Source organism: Narcine bancroftii, chromosome 7 (assembly GCF_036971445.1).
Source record: "Narcine bancroftii isolate sNarBan1 chromosome 7, sNarBan1.hap1, whole genome shotgun sequence".
In the NCBI taxonomy this organism is placed as follows: domain Eukaryota; kingdom Metazoa; phylum Chordata; class Chondrichthyes; order Torpediniformes; family Narcinidae; genus Narcine; species Narcine bancroftii.
In genome coordinates, this window is record NC_091475.1 from 182,981,756 (window position 1) to 183,003,193 (window position 21,438).

General features: G+C 40.1%; 1 protein-coding gene across 6 annotated transcripts in view; it reads right to left on the reverse strand.

The window, feature by feature from the left end:
* The window catches only part of stard13a (StAR related lipid transfer domain containing 13a), a 684,147-nt gene that overhangs the window by 565,290 nt on the left and 97,419 nt on the right, over positions 1–21,438 (reverse strand). For all 6 annotated transcript variants that reach the window (XM_069891632.1, XM_069891628.1, XM_069891627.1 and 3 more), the window contains one exon: positions 11,021–11,111. The gene's annotated coding sequence lies outside the window, so the exon portion shown is untranslated. The remainder of the gene's footprint in view (positions 1–11,020; positions 11,112–21,438) is intronic.

Consider the following 21,438-nt stretch of genomic DNA (forward strand, 5'->3'; position numbering starts at 1 on the left):
AAACATAGTGCCACTCTGAAACTCTCCACACAATGCACTGTGTATCTGACATCACCACACACCATGTATCTGACATCACGTGCACATGCACGTTCCCATAACAATTTCCTAGAGTTTCAGTTTGATTTTGAAGATCCACACTAACAGTAATTATTAATGTAGTTTGAGATGCAAAACTAAAACCATTTCTGATAGTATTGTCATTATTTCCATGAAAAGCAGAGAACTTATCCTTAATAATTTGGGCAATATATGAAACAACATTCATTATCTGATTATTTTTACATTTCAAAGTGTGAGATGTGTTATGCATATAGAACATAGAACAGTAAAATACAGGACAAACATGATGGCAAATAAAATAAATCTCTGTGCTTCTATTTGAGACGTAATTTAATTCCTTTCATATTCCTGTGTCTAAAATATTAGCTAATGTGTTTCCTTCATTATTAATTGTGGCCATTCCAATGATAGAATCTAATTGGTAGTAACCATATAACCATATAACAATTACAGCACGGAAACAAGCCATTTTGGCCCTTCTAATCTGCACCAAATTAAGTACTCTTCTCTACTTCCATCTACCTGCACCCAGCCCTTAACCCTACATTCTCCTCCCATCCATATACCTATACAATTTTTCCTTAAAAGACAAAATGGACCATGCCGCCACTACTTCTCCCGGAAGCTCATTCCACACAGCCACCCTCTCTGAGCAAAGAAGATCCCCCTCATGTTAGTTCTAAACTTTTGCCCCTTGACTCTTAACTCATGACCTGTTTCAATCTCCCCTACCCTCAAGGGAAAAAAGCCTATACACATCAACTCTATTCCTCTCATAATCTTAAATACCTCTATCAAATTCCCCCTCAACTTTCTATGCTCCAAATAATAAAGATCTAATTTACGCAATCTTTCTTTGTAATCTGGATGCTGAAACCCAAGTAACATTTTTGTAAATCTTCTCTGCACTCTCTCTACCTTGTTGATATTTTTCCTATAATTCATTGACCAGAACTGCACACAGTACTGCATATTTGGCTTCACCAATGCATTGAACGGTCTCAACATCATTTCACAACTCCTGTATTCTATGCATTGATTTAAAAAGGCCAGAATACTAAAAGCCTCTTCATCACCCTATCCATATGAGATTCTACCTTCAGGGAATGATGCATCGTTATTCCTAGATCTTTCTGCTCCATTGCATTCCCCAAATGCCTTCCCATTTACTATGTATGTCCTGTTTGATTATTCCTTCCAAAATGAAGCACTCCACACTTCACATTATTAAACTCCATCCGCCACCTTTCAGCCCACTCTTCTAAGCAGTCCAAATCCCTCTGCAATCTTTGTAAACCTTCTTCATTATCCACAATTCCACCTATTTTAGTATCATCTGCATATTTACTAATCTGATTTACTACCCCATCATCCAGATCATTAATGTACATGACAAACAACAATGGACCCAAACAGATCCCTGAGGCACACCACTTCTCACCGGCCTCCAGCCTGACAAACAGTTATCTACTACAACTCTCTGGCATCTACCTCCCATTTTAGGATATCTCAAAATTAATACCTAACGACAGGACCTTCCTAACTAACCTTCCATGCGGAGCCTTACTGAAGGCCTTACTGAAGACAATATAGACAACATCCATTTCTCTACCCTCATCAACATTTCAAGTCACCTCTTCAAAAAATTCAACAAGATTGGTCAAACATGACATTCCACACACATTCCCTGATCAGACCCTGTCTCTCCAGATACTTGCCCCTATTTTTTTCAAACAACTCTGTTATGTGTTATTTTTCTATAATCTCCCCTCCATCTTCATACAAAGCATTTCCCTTCTCTATCACCTGCCTTTCCACCCTCAAACACTGTCTTTCTCTGTTTGCAATCTAACCTTCTTGCTGATCTCTTCCATTTGGTTCCCTCCCCCCAATCATTCTAGTTTAAAGTCTCCTGAGTAGTCCCACCAGGATCCTGGTTTCCCTGGGATTCAAGTACAACCTGTCTTTCTGTATAGGTCACATCTACCCCAAAAATGGTCCCATTGATCCAGAAACTTGAATCCCTGCCTCCACCCTTTCAGCCACGCATTCATCCTCCACCTCATTCTGTTCCTGCTCTCACTGTTGTGTAGCACAGGCAGTAATACTGAGATAACTCCCTTTGTGGTCCTTCTTGTCTACTCCCTACCTTACTTCCTGTACTCACTTTTCAGGGCCTCGTCTTTAATCCTCACTACGTCATTGGTACCTACATGTACCATGACCTCTGGCTCATCTCCCTCCCATTTTAAGATATCTTGGACAAGAGCAGCAACCTCCCAGACCCTGGCACCAGGGAGGCAAATTTCTCCTTACTACATCCACAGAATCCCTATCTGTCCTCCTAACTATTGAGTCTCCTTGACTACTGCCCTTCTCTTCCTTTCCCTTACTTCAGAGCCACAGGGGCCAACCATGTGCCAGAGGCACAGCCTCTGTTGCTTTCCCCAGCTAGACTGTCCTCCCCCCACCCCCCCAACAGTACTCAAAGAGAGTACTTATTATTGAGGGTTACAGCCATAGGGGTCCTCTCTTGTACCTTACTCTTTCCCTTCCCTCTCCTAACTTAGACCCACTTGTCTTCTTCCCATGGCCCTGGTGTGACCACCTGGTTGTAACTCCTGACTATGACATCCTCACTTTCACTTTCCCTCACCAGAGTGAGGATATCGAGCTGCAGCTACAGTTCCCTAACACGGTTCCTTAAAAAGCGCAGCTCAGCAAACCTGGTGCAGATATGGACGGCTAGAAGACTCCAGGATCTCCCACATCCATCGCTGAGAACAACAAACTGCTCTCACACTCATCCTTTCTCTCTGTTAGATAATGAAAACAGTACCTCTTTAAAAGTCAGATCTTCTTTACCATGCCAGCAATAGGTCAAAGCAGCATGGAATTGGTTAATCTTCCATTTTCAGCACATTTCCAATTATTAGTCCACACCATTTTCACTATCTCATTATGAACAAGTTGAAATATTTACATTTCTAACTGGTTTAAAATGACTTTTGCTGAATTTTTTATGAACCACTTGATAATTATGTTCTCTTCCATGCAAGTACCATATATCATTAAATTATGTTAAAAACTCCAATGTATGAGTATTCAGTGAGTTCTTAATTTTCAATGAATTCCACTGCAGAAAATACAATGTACTACACATGAGCTACAGAAGCTCAAACAAACTGTACCTAGTTTTGCAAAAGCTCTGACTGAGTGCACAAGTGGGATAAAATGTCACAAATGACATCACACACATCATACCTGCAATACTTGAACAAGTTGTAGCAGATTTATTTATTTGCTGTGGATTGTGGTTTCAAAGAATTAGAGTATGACTGACATCCCAACCATTTTTAAAAATCACTACATCTTTATTTGATTCTTTAAACACAACACAATCCTCAATCGAGTAAGAACAACAAAGAAGTAATGTCCACATTAACCAGTATATGTTTGAGTTAAAGAGGTAAAAAGTTGCAAAGCTTATAACATGGGGGAAGCGGGGTGCGGGGTGGGGGGTGGGGTGGGATTGAATTAATGTAATTTTGGGAATTAAAAAAAGCCTAATTAAATTCATAGAAAAAGCAATTAATCCTAAAGTTAAAACAACTTTTTAGCACCCCATGATTTTTACAACCAATGCTGATCCTACTTGTGCTGAACTTGCAGATTTAGATGTTGTTAGGATGTCATCCATCTCTCACTTTAATGATGTTGTTTCTTTTTGACTCACCAGAAATATTAAGTCTTGACTCTTGAATAATTGTGTGATTCATTCAAGAAATTCTTTGATATATTTGTTGCTTCTTCTTGCAGATATAAAAATTGTGCACTAGAAAGATGTACTCCATGTGAGCATTTCTGATTCTTTCATTCATCCTTGGAAATATACTTCAAATTGTGTACCTTCATGATTTCCCATTTATTCCAGCATTCCATGTTTGACCAGCAAAGACACTCAAAAAAGTGGCAATGCTGCCAGAACTGCTGTGACAGCAGCGCTGCCACTGCTGTGATGGTGGAGACATAATGCTCCTCTGAAGGATTCAACTGCCTGGTCCTAATACTGGTAGTTCCAAACAAACATTAAATGGCCTGATGGAAGAGTCGATTGTGTTTTTAAAACTAAAATCCTGCAATCACAGGTTTTTGCCCAAGATGGCAGCACCTGTGCTTGGTAGTGGCCACCAGGGTTTGCAGAATCCAGGGAGCAGCAGACTAGTGTAGGTCATCCCACACACCCCCACCTTGTTAAGAAGGAGAAACAGACGAGATAACCCTACAGGATGGTGACAATCTTGGTGGACCATTGAGGAGCTCAGCAGCTGAGTGACCCACACAGACACTGTGTAACTTGTCTTTGGAGGAACTAGGCAGGATACAAGCTGCTGGAAGCTGGCTCATGAGAACCAGGTATTGGAATTGAGATTCGAGGGGGCTGAGGGCAAGAAGGGCTCCTGAAGGGCCTTGGGTGCTGAAGGCTTGCTGATCATGTCAGAGATTTGGATCTGGAGCTCGGGTTGCCAATGGATCGTATAGGAGTTTCTGCAGCTGCAGGAGTGCTGGAGATGAATCCAGGGACTGAAGGGACTCTGTTTTACTTCTCTTTTATACTGTAAGAGGTGCTGGGTGACATTTAATCTGCCTTATAGCAGGCAAAAGGCAATTTTGTGTAATGTTACATATTCTGTACTATTACATGGCAATAAAAAGAATTTTGAATCTATCCTTTCACACTGATTGAACAACTCGCATGGTGGTTTATGTCATGAAGCGTACTCTTTTTGTCACAATTTCCTTAACTTTATTTTTAGATGTTACAGAGTTCTGTGTTGTGTATTGGCCCATGTATTGTGTGGTTTTTTGTTAAAAAGTGACAGTTTGCCTTAGAGAGCCAAGGTGAAGGTGGACTGCTGAGAAAGTGAGAGATGGACTGAGCATGTGCAGAAAATTATCCAAAAATTTCTGGACTTGGACGATAAACCACCACTGGGGGTGCTGTGGAGTGGAAGGAGGCCCAGAGCATGAGTCATGGTCTGGAGGAAAGTTTAGAATGTTGGGATTTCAATAAGGATGAACATTCTGAAGGCAGCCAGAAGGATCCAGACCAAGCCAGTTGTTCCTCTCTCTGCAAGCAACACAAGACAACTTTGAATTTTGTGCTCTCTCTCTCTCAAATATATTTTGGCTTCAATTTACCAAACAAACTGAATTTTGTTTCTGATCTTTGCTTCAGTTGAGATCGAAGTTTTGTGAGTCTTGTGTGTTTTGTGTCTAAGTTTTTCTGTGGGCTGGTTGGAAATATAACTTAGACTTTAATTACATATATTTTATTTAGTCTGGAGAATTTATTAGTTTTACACTGTTATAGAAATTTGCATAGTGACCAGTGGGCATTGTTATATGAGGGGGAATTTTGAATTAAAGTTTGAAGGTGAATTTTTTGTTAATAAAGTAATTGTTCATCTTTACCCCTGTGTGATATGCCTTCTTTGTAGTTGCTGGTTTGATCTTGTAACATTAAGATTGAAATTCAACAAAATCCCTTTGGTGAGGCCAAATTTGGAGTATTGTGTACAGTTTTGGCTAGATAACTACAGGAAATATCTCAATCGGGTTGAAAGAGCACAGAGAAGATTTACTAGGATTCTAGCATGTTGCTGGGACTTGAGGAACTGAGTTACAAAGATAGGTTGAACAGCTTAGGACTTTATTCCCTAGAGCTCAGAAGAATGGGGTGGGGGGTGGGGGGTGGAGAGGAGATAGGATAGAAGTGTGCAAAATTATGATGGGTATAGAATAAATGCAAGTAGGCATTTTCCACTGAGGTTAGGTGAGATACAAACCAGAGGTGAAGGGGGAGAAGTTTAGGAATAACATTCAGGGCAAATTTTTCACACAGTAGTTAGTGGATGTGGTATGAGCTTCCAGCTAAAGAAGTGAACTTAGATTTTAAATTTAGGCATACAGCATGGTAACAGGCCAATTCAGCCTATGAGCTCATGCTGCCCAATTATACCCAATTAACCTAGTACATTTCGAATGGTGGGAGAAAACCCATGTAGACATGGGGAGAATGTACAAACTTCTTAGAGACAACATGGGATTCAAACTCCGGTTGTGATTGCTGGCACAAACTGCTATGCTAACTGTGCTGCCCCCACAAACCTACAAACCCCATATATTTTTAAGGGTGGGAGGAAACTGGAACACCCAGAGGAAACCCACATAGACAAAGTGGGAATGTATAAACTCCTTATAGATAGCACCAGATTTGAACCTGAGTTACAGGAGATTATAGCGTTGCGCTGTTACGCTAAGAGTGCTGCCCTTAAGTGTTTCATGATGATGTCCAATTGACCATCCATGATCTTTATTATTCCATTATCATGAAAAATGATTATTTCTCCATTTGGTTGATTGGTAAGAAGGTGGAAAATGCGACATTATTCAAAGGCTGTTTAGAAATCATTTGTGGAAGTTGTCTACAGGCCATCAAATAATTACACTACAGCACAGCAGTACAGAAATTAAACCAAGAAATATCTGATGTATGTAGAGTGGAACAGCAGTTGAAATGGGGAACTTCAACTTGCTCATAGGGTAAGCAAATCAAGTCAGTTGAGGCTATCTTCAGTGGAGTTCAGAGAATGGGATCCTTGATAGCTTTCTTCAACAGCATGTTACCAAATGTAAAGGGAACATGCTATCTTAGATCACAAGATCACAAAGTAAAGGGACAGAAGTAGGTCATTTGGCCCATTGGGTCTGCTCTGCAAATCTACCCTGTGTTATAAGACAAGTAAAATTAATGCATTACTGAAAAAGGACTCAGGCCCGAAACATTAATTGTCTTTTGCTCTGTTTGGATACTGCATGACCTGTTGAGTTTCTCCAGCACTTTCATATACTTGTAAAATTAATGATCGTAAAGCACATTACAGCACAGTTGGCCCCTTTGGTGCACGGTGTTGTGCCAGCCTACCTGATCTCACTCAACCATCAATCTAACCCTTCACTCCATCATAATCATCATGGCCCATCCCTTCGTGAGCAAAGATGAACCCGGTGTCTTGTAGCTCTTTTGCCCTCATAGAACTTTTTTTAGTTGTTGACACATTGTGATGTGCCACTGCAAATCGCGGAATGCCATGCAGTGCAATTTTTTGCGAGGCCCTCCCAGTCAGTATGGTTGACATGGAATGACTGGAGATCGCGTTTGATTACGTCTTTGTAGTGAAAATGTGGGCAGCCAACAGGGCGGGGAGCATCTGGTAGCCCACCATGGAGGACAGCATTGGGCAATCGGCCATCCTCCATTCAGAGAATGTGGCCACCCCACTGCAGGCAGCGAGCACGGATGATTGAGTAGAGGTCCGTACTTCCAGTCTTCTCCAGGACTTGGTCGTTTGTTTACTCCATACAGCCTATAAACCCCCATTTTTCTTACATTCATATAATTTTTTAATGCCCCTATTGCATAAGCTTCCACCATCACAAGTTTGTTCCTGGTACCCACCACTCTTTGTATAAAAAAAACTTACTTCTGACATCTCCCCTAAACTTTCTTCCACTCACCCTAAATGGATGCCCTCTGGTATTGGCCATTGTTGCCCTGGGGGGGATAAAGATGCTGGCTGTCCATCCTATCTATAATCTCTCATTATCGTATAAATCTTTATTGTTATCTCTCATCCTCCATCTCTCCAAAGAAAAAAGCCACAATTCAGTCAACTTTTCTTCAAGACATATTCTCCAATCCAGGCAACAAACATCCTGGTAAAAACACGATGCTGTTTTTACTTAAATTACTGCATCTGCAGACTTTCATGTTTTACAACACCCTTTCTAAAGCTTCCACATCCTCACCACAATGTGGTGACCAGAACTGAACACAATATTCTAAATGTGGCCTAACCTGAGTTTTACAGAGCTGCATTGCTCTTGAACTCAATCCCTAGACTAATGAAGGCCAGCACACCATACATTTTCTTAACCACCCTATCAACTTGATCAGCAACCTCTACGAACCTCTGAACGTGGATCCCAATCATCCTCTGTTCCTTCATGTTGCTGAGAATCCTGCCATTAACCATGCACTTGACCAAGTTTGAACTTCCAAAGTGTATTGCAACACTTTTTTGGATTGAACACTATCTGTCCCTTCTACATCCAAATCTGCATCCTGTCTATATCTCGTCACTTACAACAATGTTCTGCACTATCTACAACACTGCCATGCTTTGTGTTATCTGTGAACTTACTGAACCATCCCCTACTCCACATTTTTGTCATGTTATTTATAAAAATCACAAAAAGTAGGGGTCCCTGAACAGATTCCTGTTGAACACCACTAGTCATTAGGCAGAAAAATATCCATCTATTCCTATCTTCTGTAGGCAAACCAATTTTGAAGACAATCAGATACAGAATTTATTGGCATAAACATGTGTCACAAAATTTGTTGTTTTGCAGCAGCATTACAGATGCAAAATTGCTCTAAATTATTTTTAAAAAATAAATATATTAGTGCAAAAAGAGAAAATGAGGTAGTGTCTGTGATTCACTGTCTGTTCAGAAATCTGATAGAGGAGGGTAAGAAGCTGTTCTTGTGCCATTGAGTGTTCGTCTTCAGATTCCATTACCTACTTCCTGATGGTAGCAGTGTGAAGAGAGCATAGCTTGGATGGTGAAGGTCCTTGAGTATAGAGGCTGTTTTCTTAAGACATCTCCTCTTGTAGATGTCATTGATGGAGTGACTGATGCCCATGATGGCACTGGCCAAGTTCACAACTCTCTGTGGCCTTTTCCTGCCCTGTGCATTGCTACCTCCATACCAGACAGTGATGCAACCAGTCAGAATGCTCTCCACAGTACACCCTTAGAAATTTGCAAGTCTTTCATTTCATACCAAATCTCCTCAAACTCCTCATGAAGTAGAAGCACTGGCAAGCCTTCTTCATGATTGTACTAACATGGAGGCTCCAGAACAGATCTTCAGACATGTCGACTCCCAAGTTCTTTATCTTCTCCATTGTTGACCCCTCGATAAGGACTGGTTTCTGTTCTCCTGATTTCCCCCTCCTGAAGTCCACAATCAATTTCTTAGTTTGGCTAACATTAAGTGAGCAAGATTGTTGTTGTGATACCACTCAACTAGCTGACTATCCCTCTCCTGTAGACTTCCTCATTGCAATTTGTGATCTGCTAATAACCATGGTGTCATCAGCAAATTTGTCGATGGCATTTGATTTGTGCCTAGCCATACAGTCATGGGTATAGAACGAGTAGAGCAGTAATCTTGAGGTGTGGTGTGTTGAGTTGTTACCAATTCGCACTGACTGTGGTCTTCCAATGAGGAATTCAAGGATTCAGTTGCAGAGGGAGGTGCCTAGGTTTTGGAGCTTGTTGACTAGTACTAGGGGTATGATGGTGTTGATAGCTGAGCTGTAGACGATGAAGAATAGCCTGATATATGTGTTGCTGTTGTCTAGGTGATCCAGAACTGAGTGGAGAGCCAGTGAGATTGCATCTGCTGTGGAGTGATTGTGACAGTAGGCGAATTGCTGTGGGCCAAGAGCTTAACTTAGACATGAGTTCATTCTGGCCATGACCGACCTCTCAAAGCATTTCATCACAGTAGATGTGAGTCCTACTGGATGATAATCATTGAGGTGTCTCACTCTGCTCTTCTTGATTCCCTTTTACAGCAAGTGAGAACCTCTCACTGCAGCAATGAGAGATTCACAATGTCTGTGAACACTCCAGCTATTTTTTTGGCACAGATTTTCAGTACCATGCAAGCTATGCCATCAGGGCCTGATGCCTTTCGAGGGTTCACCCTCTTGAAGGATGTTCTGACTTTGGCCTTTCTTTTCAGTACCATTGACTTCTCCTTTTTAAAGTGAACATAAAAAGTATTCAGCTCATTGGGTAGTGAAGCATCACAGCCATTTATGTTGTTCAGCCTCGCCTGTAATCCCTGCCATGGCTGGCAAGTATCAGACTCTGTCTCGCTTCCCTCAGAATTGCCACTTTTCTGCTGAGATGGCCTTCCATGGATCGTACCTGGACTTCCTGTAGAGATCTACATCACCAGTCTTAAACGCCCTTATACTAGGGTGATCAGACATCAGGATTTAGGCCGGACAGTCCGGCTTTTGAGGACTCTGTCCTTCGTCCAGCACCACCTTGAGTCAGTCATTAATTTGTCCTCCTTTTTGGGGTGAAGGCCATACACCCCCAAATAGAGGACAAATTAAGGGGAAAAACTCTCAAAAAAGGAAGGGACACAGTACTTACCTGTCAATTTGCAGTTACTTTTTTACACCTGACAGGAGAGCCCAACTTTAAACACATGGAAGGAATTTATAATGGGCATTTATAAAATGGAGAAGATAACAGCATCTGTTAATTATAAATTGAACAATTTGATTTATACTAGGAAAAGTGGTTTAACTACATAATACTTCATAGACCTGACCTTATTCTTACAAATCAATGATAATGTTGTTTAAAAAAAAAAATCAGCTGCCTACTTGTATAGTTTCCTTTTTCTTATTGTGTCTTTCTTCTTTTCTCTTTAAGTGTATACCTCAGAGAAATATTATGTGGAAAATCGTGGCAAATATGAATATATGATATATCTGAGATACATTCTTTAGAAATGTTTGTTTAAACCAATTAAAAATAAATTTAAAAACCATACATTATGTTAATGCAGTGGACAGTGGATGTGTGGAGAGTTGGAGACAGAGCAGTTGACTTCCTTATTCTTCTGAGTTTTCTGAGGCTGTGTCCCCTCTAAGCTGTACGTATTTTGTGTGCACTCGCACCCTCGGACAAATGTACTGTGTGCCCATGCTCAAATGTGCGCATAGCACTTCTACTTGTGTGAAGCTCACAGTTTAGAGGGATGTCCTCCATTTTGAAAATTTGGATATAGCCATCCTACCTTAACTTTGCCCTCAGCAGGTTGCAAATCTTTTGATTCATCCACAGAAATGATCATGTGAGTAGATCACAGCAAATTATGCACAAATCACCTGTAAAATAAAACGCACAAATGATTAAAATTTCTAGACTATTGTATCTGATTACTGATACTGTATATTCCATCATATAGAATGATGCTGAATAGGACTAACTGGGAGTGGACAACCTCTCTAACGAAAGGTGCGCCTTATCGGAAGACCAGGCCTACAGAGTGCAGCCATCCCCAGTACCAACTACAGCAGCATAACTCGGGATGCTACTTCTGTGGACAGGCGAAACATTCGATGCCAGATGTCCTGCAAAGGATTCCCATCACTACTATTAGAATGACCAGTGTGAAATTACTTGCTATCCTTGTTTTTCCCAATAATCAAACTGCATGAACCATCTGCTACCCCTCCACCATCATGTCCAAAGCCAAAAATCATTAAACTATAATACAAGCCAAATTTAAATTTAGTGTGACAGAGTATATAGATATGATTTGGGGAGAAAAGTGGGAAAGGTTTGTTTGAGTAGGTCACATACAAAAACTTTAAAACAGATCTTATTTGAAATACTGGAGCTTTGCTAATGCTAGACATATCTGCTCCACAGCCTTTGCAAAAGCTTTGGAGAGTGCCCAAGAGACTTCACTAATGGATTGTTGTTTACAAAAAGGCAACAGATGAAAGATTTGTCAGAGCCGCAGATTGTCTGGAGCTGTTCTAAGAGGGTCATGGGGTTTTGGAAGCAGAGAGAGAGAGAGTAAACAGGCTTTCTCTCAGAGAGAGAGAGAGAGAGAGAGAGAGAGTAAACAGGCTTTCTCTCAGAGAGAGAGAGAGAGAGAGAGACAGAGATCACTTCTACAGTTTTACAGTCAGCAGCAGGAGCTGGGACTGGAACAGGACAAACTGGCAAGCTTGTGGAAAAACCCCATTTGGAAGATAGGTTCTTATTTCAACCTGGTCAAAGCCCCTGTGGTTCATGCAAGAGGAGAGGACTAGCTGTCTAATGTTTTATTTGGAATAAGAGAAACAAAAAGGAACTCTGTGGTGACCTAAAAGAAAGAAGTTATCACCTGGAGATCCCTGAGGGGGCAAGTTTCATCAGCAAGACACTGGAGTGGCTGATTAAAAAGGAGTCAGCTGTGGATGTCCTAGAACAACAAATCTCTCTCTGAAAACTGAAAAGAATCTTCCTGAGCGGTAAACATTTATCTTTCAAGCACCAAAGCCTGGTGAACTTTATAAATGTTAAATTCTGTGCACAGTATAAGAATTGCCTGCAACCAGTGAACTTGGAGGAATGAGAAGTGAGATTGGATTGTGAACCAAAGAACTTTTCTGAACTTTCACACACACATTACATACACATGCGCTTAGAATTAAAAGGACAGTTAAGTTAGGTTAAGTAAGTTAGTGTTTGATCCTGTTTTCATGTTTAAAGATAATTAAAAGCAACCTTTGTTTAAGTAACAATTTGTCTTGGTGAATATCTATTGCTGCTGGGTTTATGTGTCCTCTGGGCTCGTAACAGGAGAATGACATCATCAGCCCAGACCCCAAGCATATGCACCCCCACTTTGACCTCCCAATCCCAAGGACTAATAAAGCTTTAAGGAGGTGCCTGGGTTTCTTCTCATACTCTACCCCAGTGGGTACCTCATTATGCTGACAATGCCTGTCCCCTTTTAAAATCCATCTCCTTTCCATTATCGGCCGAAGCCCAGGTGGCTTTTAGCTACATCAAGAGATATATCGCCAAGGCCACCATGCATGCGGTGGACGAAAATGCACCATTCCAGGTGGAAAGTGATGCCTCCAACATAGCCCTGCCGCGATCCTTAACCAGGCAGGCAGGCCAGTAGATTTCTTTTCCTGCACCCTACAAGGCCACGAGTTCTAAAACCCTTCAGTGGAGAAAAAGGCTCAAGCCATTGTGGAGGCCATCAGGCACTGGAGGCACAACCTAGCTGGCAGGAAATTTACATTGCTCACTGATCAGCGATCTGTAGCATTCATATTCAATAACACAAAAAGGGGTAAAATAAAGAATAACAGGATCGTGAGGTGGAAGATCAAACTCTCCACCTATAACTATGAGATAGGGTATAGGCCAGGTACACTCAATGAACCTCCAGATGCCCTATCCCAAAGAACCTGTGATGCTCCACACACCAGTCAATTGCAGTTAATTCACAACGAGCTCTGTCACATGGCTCACTTCATCAAGGCATGCAACCTGCCCTTCTCTATTGAAGACATCAGGGAAATGGCCAGGTCATGCCAAGTCTGTGCTGAGTGCAAACTGCACTTCTACCATCCTGACAAAGTGCATCTGATAAAAGATGGGCAATTGAATTATTTCAAACTCTGAATCATGGGAAAAAGTTCACAAAATTGGGCTTATCATAAACATATCAACAAGTCAAATTGGACCACAAATCTAGGAAATATGTGGTGATCAATATTCACCTGGGATTGTTCACTTACACCAGGATGCCATATGGGATATCATCAGCTCTCCAACAATACCTCAAGTGGTTATGGGCAAACTATTGCAAGGACTAAATGTTGGATGTTACCAGGATAACATCATCATAATGGGATGGGACGATGCAGAGCACCTAACTGTATTTTTTACCTTCAAAAGTCTTATCCAGGTTAGAACAGGTTGAAGTCCAACTGCATTAATATTTATGGCATCCTGAGTATTGTATTTGGGACTTATGATTGAATGTGCAGGAGTCAGGATGGATACAACTGGCACCGAAGGCGTCCGCATTGCACTTTTCTCATTGAATCAAGTGGAGTTACAATCGTTCTTAGGTTTGGTTAACCATTATCGAAAGCACATTCCAGACATGTCAAAGTTGTGTAACCCACTGAAACAAATGTTAAAAAAAGACCAGAAATTGTGCTGGAATGTGGAAACCAACAAAGCTTTCAATCACTTGAAGAAACTGCTTCCTGCTCCTTGGCGGCTTGTGAATGGAACTATGTGCAACTGGAGAAGGAAGGACTGGCCATAATCTTTGGTCTTAAGTGATTTCATCAATACCTATATGGTAAGAGGTTTACTTTAGTAATGGACAATAAACCACTGAGCTTGATCCTACACCCTAAGAAAGTCATTCCTGTGTTACTGGCAGACAAGGACGGCCATGCAGATACATTATCGTGCTTAGACTCTGTGTTGCGTGAATAAAAGCTCTTTCAACTGGATGGAGAACAATCGCTTTTATTAGCTTATAACTATGGGTAAAGTTTCACAGTAGTCTTCAGAAGGGTTCTGGGTTTAGGGAGGGAAATTAGGATTATATGTGAGCAGATGGGACTGGAACCAGCCATCTGCACAACACACTACCAGTGAATTCCAGTTCACTGCATTCACCCTTTACTGTACAATTCAGGGTAAATAAAGACAGAGAACATGGGTTCAGAAAAAAAAAGTTGAAAAATACAGTTATTTACAAATTTACAGATTTAAGCAGTCCAGGGGTATGGAGATCGTGGTGGAATGCCTTAGCATCAGGGGGCCTTGGACTACTTGACTCTCATGGTCCCCTTGTGAGGGAGAAGAGGCGGGCTGGGTCTCTGGCTCAATGGTGGAGGGGGATGCACACATTCCTCCTGAACCGGATCCCCTGAGGCCCTGATTGAGGGTGGCAAGAATGAGCTCCGTGGCTCACAGAGCACTTGAGGCAACGGACCTTCTGTTCTGGCGGGTGCCAGGTCCCTGATGGAGATGGTATCTTCCCTGCCATCTGTGTATTCCACATAGGAATATGTGAGATTAGTGTGGAGCAGTTTCACCCTTTCCACCAGGGAGGTCAGTCTTACTTCTCCTCGCGTGCTTCCTGAGAAGGACTGGACCAGGAGTGGTGAGCCAGGTTAGGAGTGTGGTTCTTGATGCCAACCTTCTTTTGAAATTGAATAGCGTTGGTCGCAGTACATAGTAGTGACTGGATGGAATGGAGCACCAAAGGGAGGACTTCCTGCCAGAGTGAGTCTGGAAGGCCTTTGACTTCAGGCCCAGTTTGACAGCCTTCTAGACTGTGGCATTCTCCTTTTCAACCTGTCCGTTCCCCCAGGGGTTGTTGCCAGTAGTCCTGCAGGATGTGATGCCCCTCTCCAGCAGGTACTGATGTAGCTCGTCACTCATAAAGGCTGAGCCCCAGACGCTCTGAATATAGCTGGGATACCTGATCAGGGCAACAATGGAATCTAAGGTCTTTATGACTGATGACATGGGCATGTCTAGACATGGAATGGTCAATGGGAAGTGAGAGTACTCATCAATGATAGAGAGCAAGAAAGTGTTCCCATTTGTGGAAGGGAGAGGTTCATTAAAATCGACACTGAGCCATTTGAAGCTAATTTTGGAAGTTCAATTAGCTAAATTCTCTGTAGTGTTAACATTGTTAAATTCTATGTAACTTTATACTTATTTATTAATAAATACAAAACATTTGAGGGGGAAGCGTGTTCTGGGAATGCATATGTGTGCGTGACATCAGGTACATGGTGAATGGTGACGTCAGGTACACAGTGCATTGTGGGGAGAGTTTGAGAGTGGCATCATAGTCCATTAAAGAAAGACATGTTGACAGTTCCTCTCCAATGGTGTTATTTCCAAAGGGGAAATACACAACAGAAATCAAGCTTGATGCATTTTGGACATGCTGACCCCTGCAGTCAGTTCTCTCAAGTACAGACCTGTTAGGTGAGGCTCCAGATAGGAGAAAAGTTTGAAAAACACATTTAAGGAGCTCATATCACACAGAGATCAATGTCTGCTTAATTTAAGTTTGTGAAATAATCCCCAAGTTGGCAAGTATTCAGGTTTTCTGATAAAAAGATACTTCGGTTTTAAAAGCTTGGGCTGGGCACAATTTTCAAAAGTTTAAAATCAATCATGACAGCACACGTGGCATACATAAACTCTAAGATGAATCTTTGGGGCAGGTAACACCAATGAAATAGGTCAGTCAGAATGCTTTGACTTTAACTCGTACTCGAATTAATGCTAAGGGGTTTGAAGTTTCATCCATTATATAATCACTGAATTTCTAGGAAAATTGTAAGATGGCTAAATTACACTGGACAATAAAGGTTTTGGTTCCTGAACATTTTTAGGTGTATTTTATGCATTTTGTGCTCTGATCATAAAAATTGCCTTAAAAATTTCCTATCACATACTCTTTTGTAGATATAATCTATTTTGTGATTTCCTGTCATAGTGCCCACAAAGCAAGCTGTTTTGGTCAGTTCAGGCATGCCTGGGCATGCATTCAGTGCAGGTGCTCCATAAATGTGGTCTTAGTCCTGGCATGCTGAGTCAGGTTAGATGCAGACAAGCTATAAAAGCAGCTGACATAAAGATGCTGTGAATTACATTGAATAAGACCGAACACATGTTGATGCACATGTTCTTTGGGCAATAGCATAGTGAGTGTATTCAACAATAGCATTTATTGTCTTCAGAAAATTCAATACAGCAGAATTGTCTCGACAAAGTCACAACAGGTGCGATACATTCTGTGTATTTGTGGCAAGTCTACGCTTAATTCCAAATTCAAAAGTTAATTGGATGTTTCTCCATCCTCTAACGTAATCCAGCAAATGAAATTATCTTTGTGTTCAGCTTGAAGTTATTTATCATAATCTCCAATTTTTTTAAGAAGCAAACTCTGAAAAAAATGGTTGTCCAGTGTAATTAGACTTTGAAAAAAATAACAAAAAATAACCTTTTGGCCTAGATTCTCCACTCAACAAATTGCATTAAAATTTTATTGAAACCTGAAGTTTTCAGTGGAAAATGTACACAATTTGTACAAAAACTTTTTATAACTGCTTCCCACCAATATCAGGAAATAAATACTTGGTTAAACAAAGAATGGCTGGACGAACTGCACAGTCCAGTCTGCATCCACAGATAGAAATAACAGTGAACATTTTGGGTCAGGACCCTATATTGCAATGATGATAAAAATGTGAAATTATATACAAAAACAGCTGGGAAAGGAGGCCTGAGGTGAGAGGATCTAGGATAGACATGTGAGAGAGGGAGAGACAGATAAAGGGAGAGCCAACTAGGAAGGTGGCAAGAAAGAAAGATTAGAGGGAGGGAAAAAGTACAGGAGTAAATAAAGTGATGCAAACAGTGGAACTTGATGGGGGTGGGATTATCCAAAATTGTAAAAATTGATGTTATTACAGTTTAAGGCTATGTAGGGTGAATATGAGGAGCAGGTTTACATTTGACCTCATCCTGTTTGGCTACAGGAAGCTTACACTTAAAGTTTAAAACCACAAACAGAACTTAGGTGAATATGCATTCCTCTAGATTAGTATGATATGCTGTAACTGAAATTCTCCATTTCATGAACTCTAGAATCCTATTGTGTGAAGTGATCTAAGCCTTTCAGATATGATTCACCATATGATTTGTGTATTTTTCACTACTGAGAATCAAAGGACAATTTACCATCAGTATTTATTGAAGGCTTTCTTGCTTTTTATCCTACCCTCCAAGTATGCTGCACTTCAATGTATGACTTGAAATAGAAGGCTACTATTTCAATTATGTGAAACATTGTACTGTACTTATGAAATATTTTCAATGTGTTATTGTAATAAAGATCATTGGTAGTTTACATATCCTTCAGGTCCAAAATGAAATACAATAATGAAAATGCCTTAGCTTAATGGAAATGGTGACTGGGGAAACAATTGTCACGCTTTATGTAACAACTGTTGCTAAATATTGATAAAACTGGATGTGGTTGCACTGAACAAAACAAACTTACACAGATAAATTATCTGTGTTTGCTTTGAAGTCAATAGTCAGGAAAAGATCAACTATAGTTGTACGATTCTAATTTTAATTTATTCAGCAATCTTAATACTGTAGCTTTAGATCTCAACCCTTTCCAACTGTCCTTTCAATATTATTCAAAAGTATTCAAACTATTTGACAAAAAAAATTAGATGCCAAAGATGGAAATGTGAAATAAAAACTCAAAAAGCTGGAAAATTCATTTTGAAATTAACTGCCCACGTCAATGACTTCATCAGATTTCAATGGTTCTGATAAAAGAAACTGTAATTAACTTGAAATATTAACTTTTGTTTCTCTCATCACAAATGATCCTTTACCCACTGAGTACTTCCAGTATTCTCTTTGTACATCTTTGATAGTTCTAACACTCAGTTAAACTTCCAGGACATTGCTTAGCCTACTATTAAAGCACATCTTTTGTATTGTTTGGAAGTTGTAAATGCGGGTGGCTCATTGCTCCCACAAAATTCCAGAGAACACTGATATTTCTAGTTTCAGTTTAGAAAGTACTTTGCTTCTCCCATTTGAATTACTTACCTTTGCCTATGTTCATCTTTTATATATCTTTTTGTTTAAGGTTTCTGTTAACATTTCTGACAAGGCCAGTTATTTATTACAGCATGAAAACCTGAATATTGCCTTTCTCTGCCAAATAAATAAATTAAACCACAGTTCTCTCAATTCAGAAGCCTGGGTATCAACGCTCTTTGCAATTTGTACCATTCAATTAATCCGTGTGAATCAGCAGTAACAGAATACTGTTTACTGTATTCTCAGTAGAAACACATAGACACTGTGTGAATAATTCAATCATATAAAATACTCAGGAGAGAGGGAGGTTCTCAGTGAATATTTTCCCTCCTGGGGAATCCAGAACTAGAGGACATAACTTCAGAGTAACACTTTGTCTATTCAACATGGAAATGAGGTTTTGTTTTCTTTCCAATTCCATGACTTTTAATTTCAGCTGCATTCTTATTATGTGGGACTTTCTTAAATGCTTTCCAAGAGTCCATATAAATAACATGCATCGATAGTTGAAAATCTAAAAATTTCAGATGTGAAAATCTGAAATAAAAATAGAAAATGTTGGAAACACTCATCAGGTCAGGCAGCATCTGGAGAGAGAAACTGTTAGCTTCAGGTCAAAAACCTTTAACCATAAACATCAATCTCAGTAAAGAATTTCAGAAATTCACAGCCCTATGAAGAAATAAAATCCTTCTCACTTCTATATTAAGTGGGCCACACCTTTCTCTGAAGTTGTGTCCTCTAATTCTAGATTTCCCCTCAGTATCATACATGTTTTAATTGTATACAGAAAGTCTATGTGCTTCTACTGAGAATATAGCCTAAGGTTGCTCCTTGATTATATATGCCTACATACAACACTGCATCCTGTCACCCACCTTTCTACCCTGATCAGTAAACCCACCTGCTGGACTCTGATCTCCCTTAAATCCTTCCATAACGTGAAGATGACTGATCAGCCCACTAAGCCTTTAAAGGAAATGTTCTTTGAGCAACAATACACCAACTTTTATAACATCTTTACAGGTAGCACTTAGCTTCTAGGCTAAACATTTTCATAACTCTGTGAGAATTAATAAATAGCATCAATGCAGAGCATAAATAATCGCTAAATAAGGTGACTGTAGCAAAGCTAATAAATAGTATCTGTGGTAACCATAGATTTAAAAAAAACAGGCTGCATTTGTGCTAAATATGGAGCATGTTCGTGACCAAGAAGTAAACTATCTTTATGAGTTGGCGATACATAGCAGCTTACACCAAACATGAAACATTATAAAAGTAAATAAGGGTGTCAGCATGGTATATTTTATGACTGTTATTAGTATTCTCATGTGGGAAAAACATTGTTGAGATAAATTATATTGCTATGCTTTTGGAAAGTATCCAGTGAAAATGCCAAGGAAAATTGATGGTCAAAGTTTCAGGTGATTCATAACTGAATAAAATTTTATTTATTTCCTCAGCAAATATTTTCATAAGGTTTAACTCTGGCACACTGTGTTCTGATCTTTTTATATTTCACAATAAGCAGCTGCCGAAATCGTATATCAGACGATATTGTGTTCAGGGCATGAAACAGTAAGTGTCAAATATAGATTTAGAAAATAAGGTACTTAATGCAATGAGAAATACAGTAGAAAGCAAGTCATAGCTGGAAATGAAGGCATTTTTGCAGTGGTGGAATGTAGTTTTGGCTTACTTTTCAGGAGTTATCAGTTTCATGTTGCTGAAGGAAGAGTGGAGAGAAAAGGCAGGTGACTAGATTGCCACATTGCAGGAAAAATCAGTGAGGGTGTAGACCATGAGGTAATTTCATCTATTCTGTAGTTTGCACTGCATTTAGAGATGCCTGAGAATAAAAGATTGTTTCATGACTAACCACTTGCTTTTGGTAAATGAATAGAATGAATTTATTAGGGCTAATGCCTGCTCCAGAAGATTGCAATTATTGTGCTTATACTTTCTAAGGAGATTGAGGAGGGCAATGCTATCAACCCCCATCCTGACAACATTTTAGAAGAGAACAATTGAGGGGGCGTGGCCATGCAAAGGACTTAGACAGACGTGTTTTGGTTGAGCTCTCCATGAAGAGCAACAAAAGGATGGTTAAAATCTTAAAATCAAAATTATTTTCACAAAAATGGATAAAGCAAGTACTAAGAGACCAAGGCAGAAAAAACAAAAGCCAAGGAGGTTTCTACTCAGCTTGGAACATCGAGCGAAAGTCCGAAAGGGAGCGGCCTCGGGACTGGCGGAGCCCGGCAGAGCTGGGAAGTCAGGACAAGAACTCAACATTATCCTTGAGAAAATTGATAATCTGAGTAATCAATTTGCAGGCATCGAAATTGTAATGAGAGATATGACTGAGAGGATAACTGAAATTAAAGAAATTGTTGAAGATTTAATGCAAAGAATGACCCAGGTAGAAACAGACTTGTTAATACACAAGATAAGTTACAAGGTATGGAAAAAGATGTGAAGAAATGGGTGGCAGAAACTCAAGGTCTACTGTACAAGATCGACCACATGGAGAATTTTAGCAGACAAAATAATGTTCGAATTATTGGACTGAAAGAAGGGATCGAGGGGAGAGATCAGATGAATTTCTTTGAAACATGGATCCCACAAGTGCTGGGAGAAGACAAATTCAGAGGAAAATTACATATTGAAAGGGCTCATCACACCCAGAAGAGCCGGCAATTCGCAACCACAACCAGTTCTGGTAAGTCTTTTGAGTTACCGGGAACAGGAGACAATTCTGGGAGCAGCATATGAATACTCTAAGCAAAATAATAGCCTGCCTTTTGATTATGCAAAGGAATGATTTTGATGATGTAAAAAGACAATTGCATTCTAAAAACTTGGTATTCTATAATATACCTCTCGACTCTGATGGTCAAAATAGCTGAAGGTAATCAACGATTTTTAAGACAAAGTATGAGGTGGGAAACTTCTTGCGAGGATGATGAAAGATTATGACTAAAGTTATGAAAGAAGACTGAAAAGAATTTTAACAAT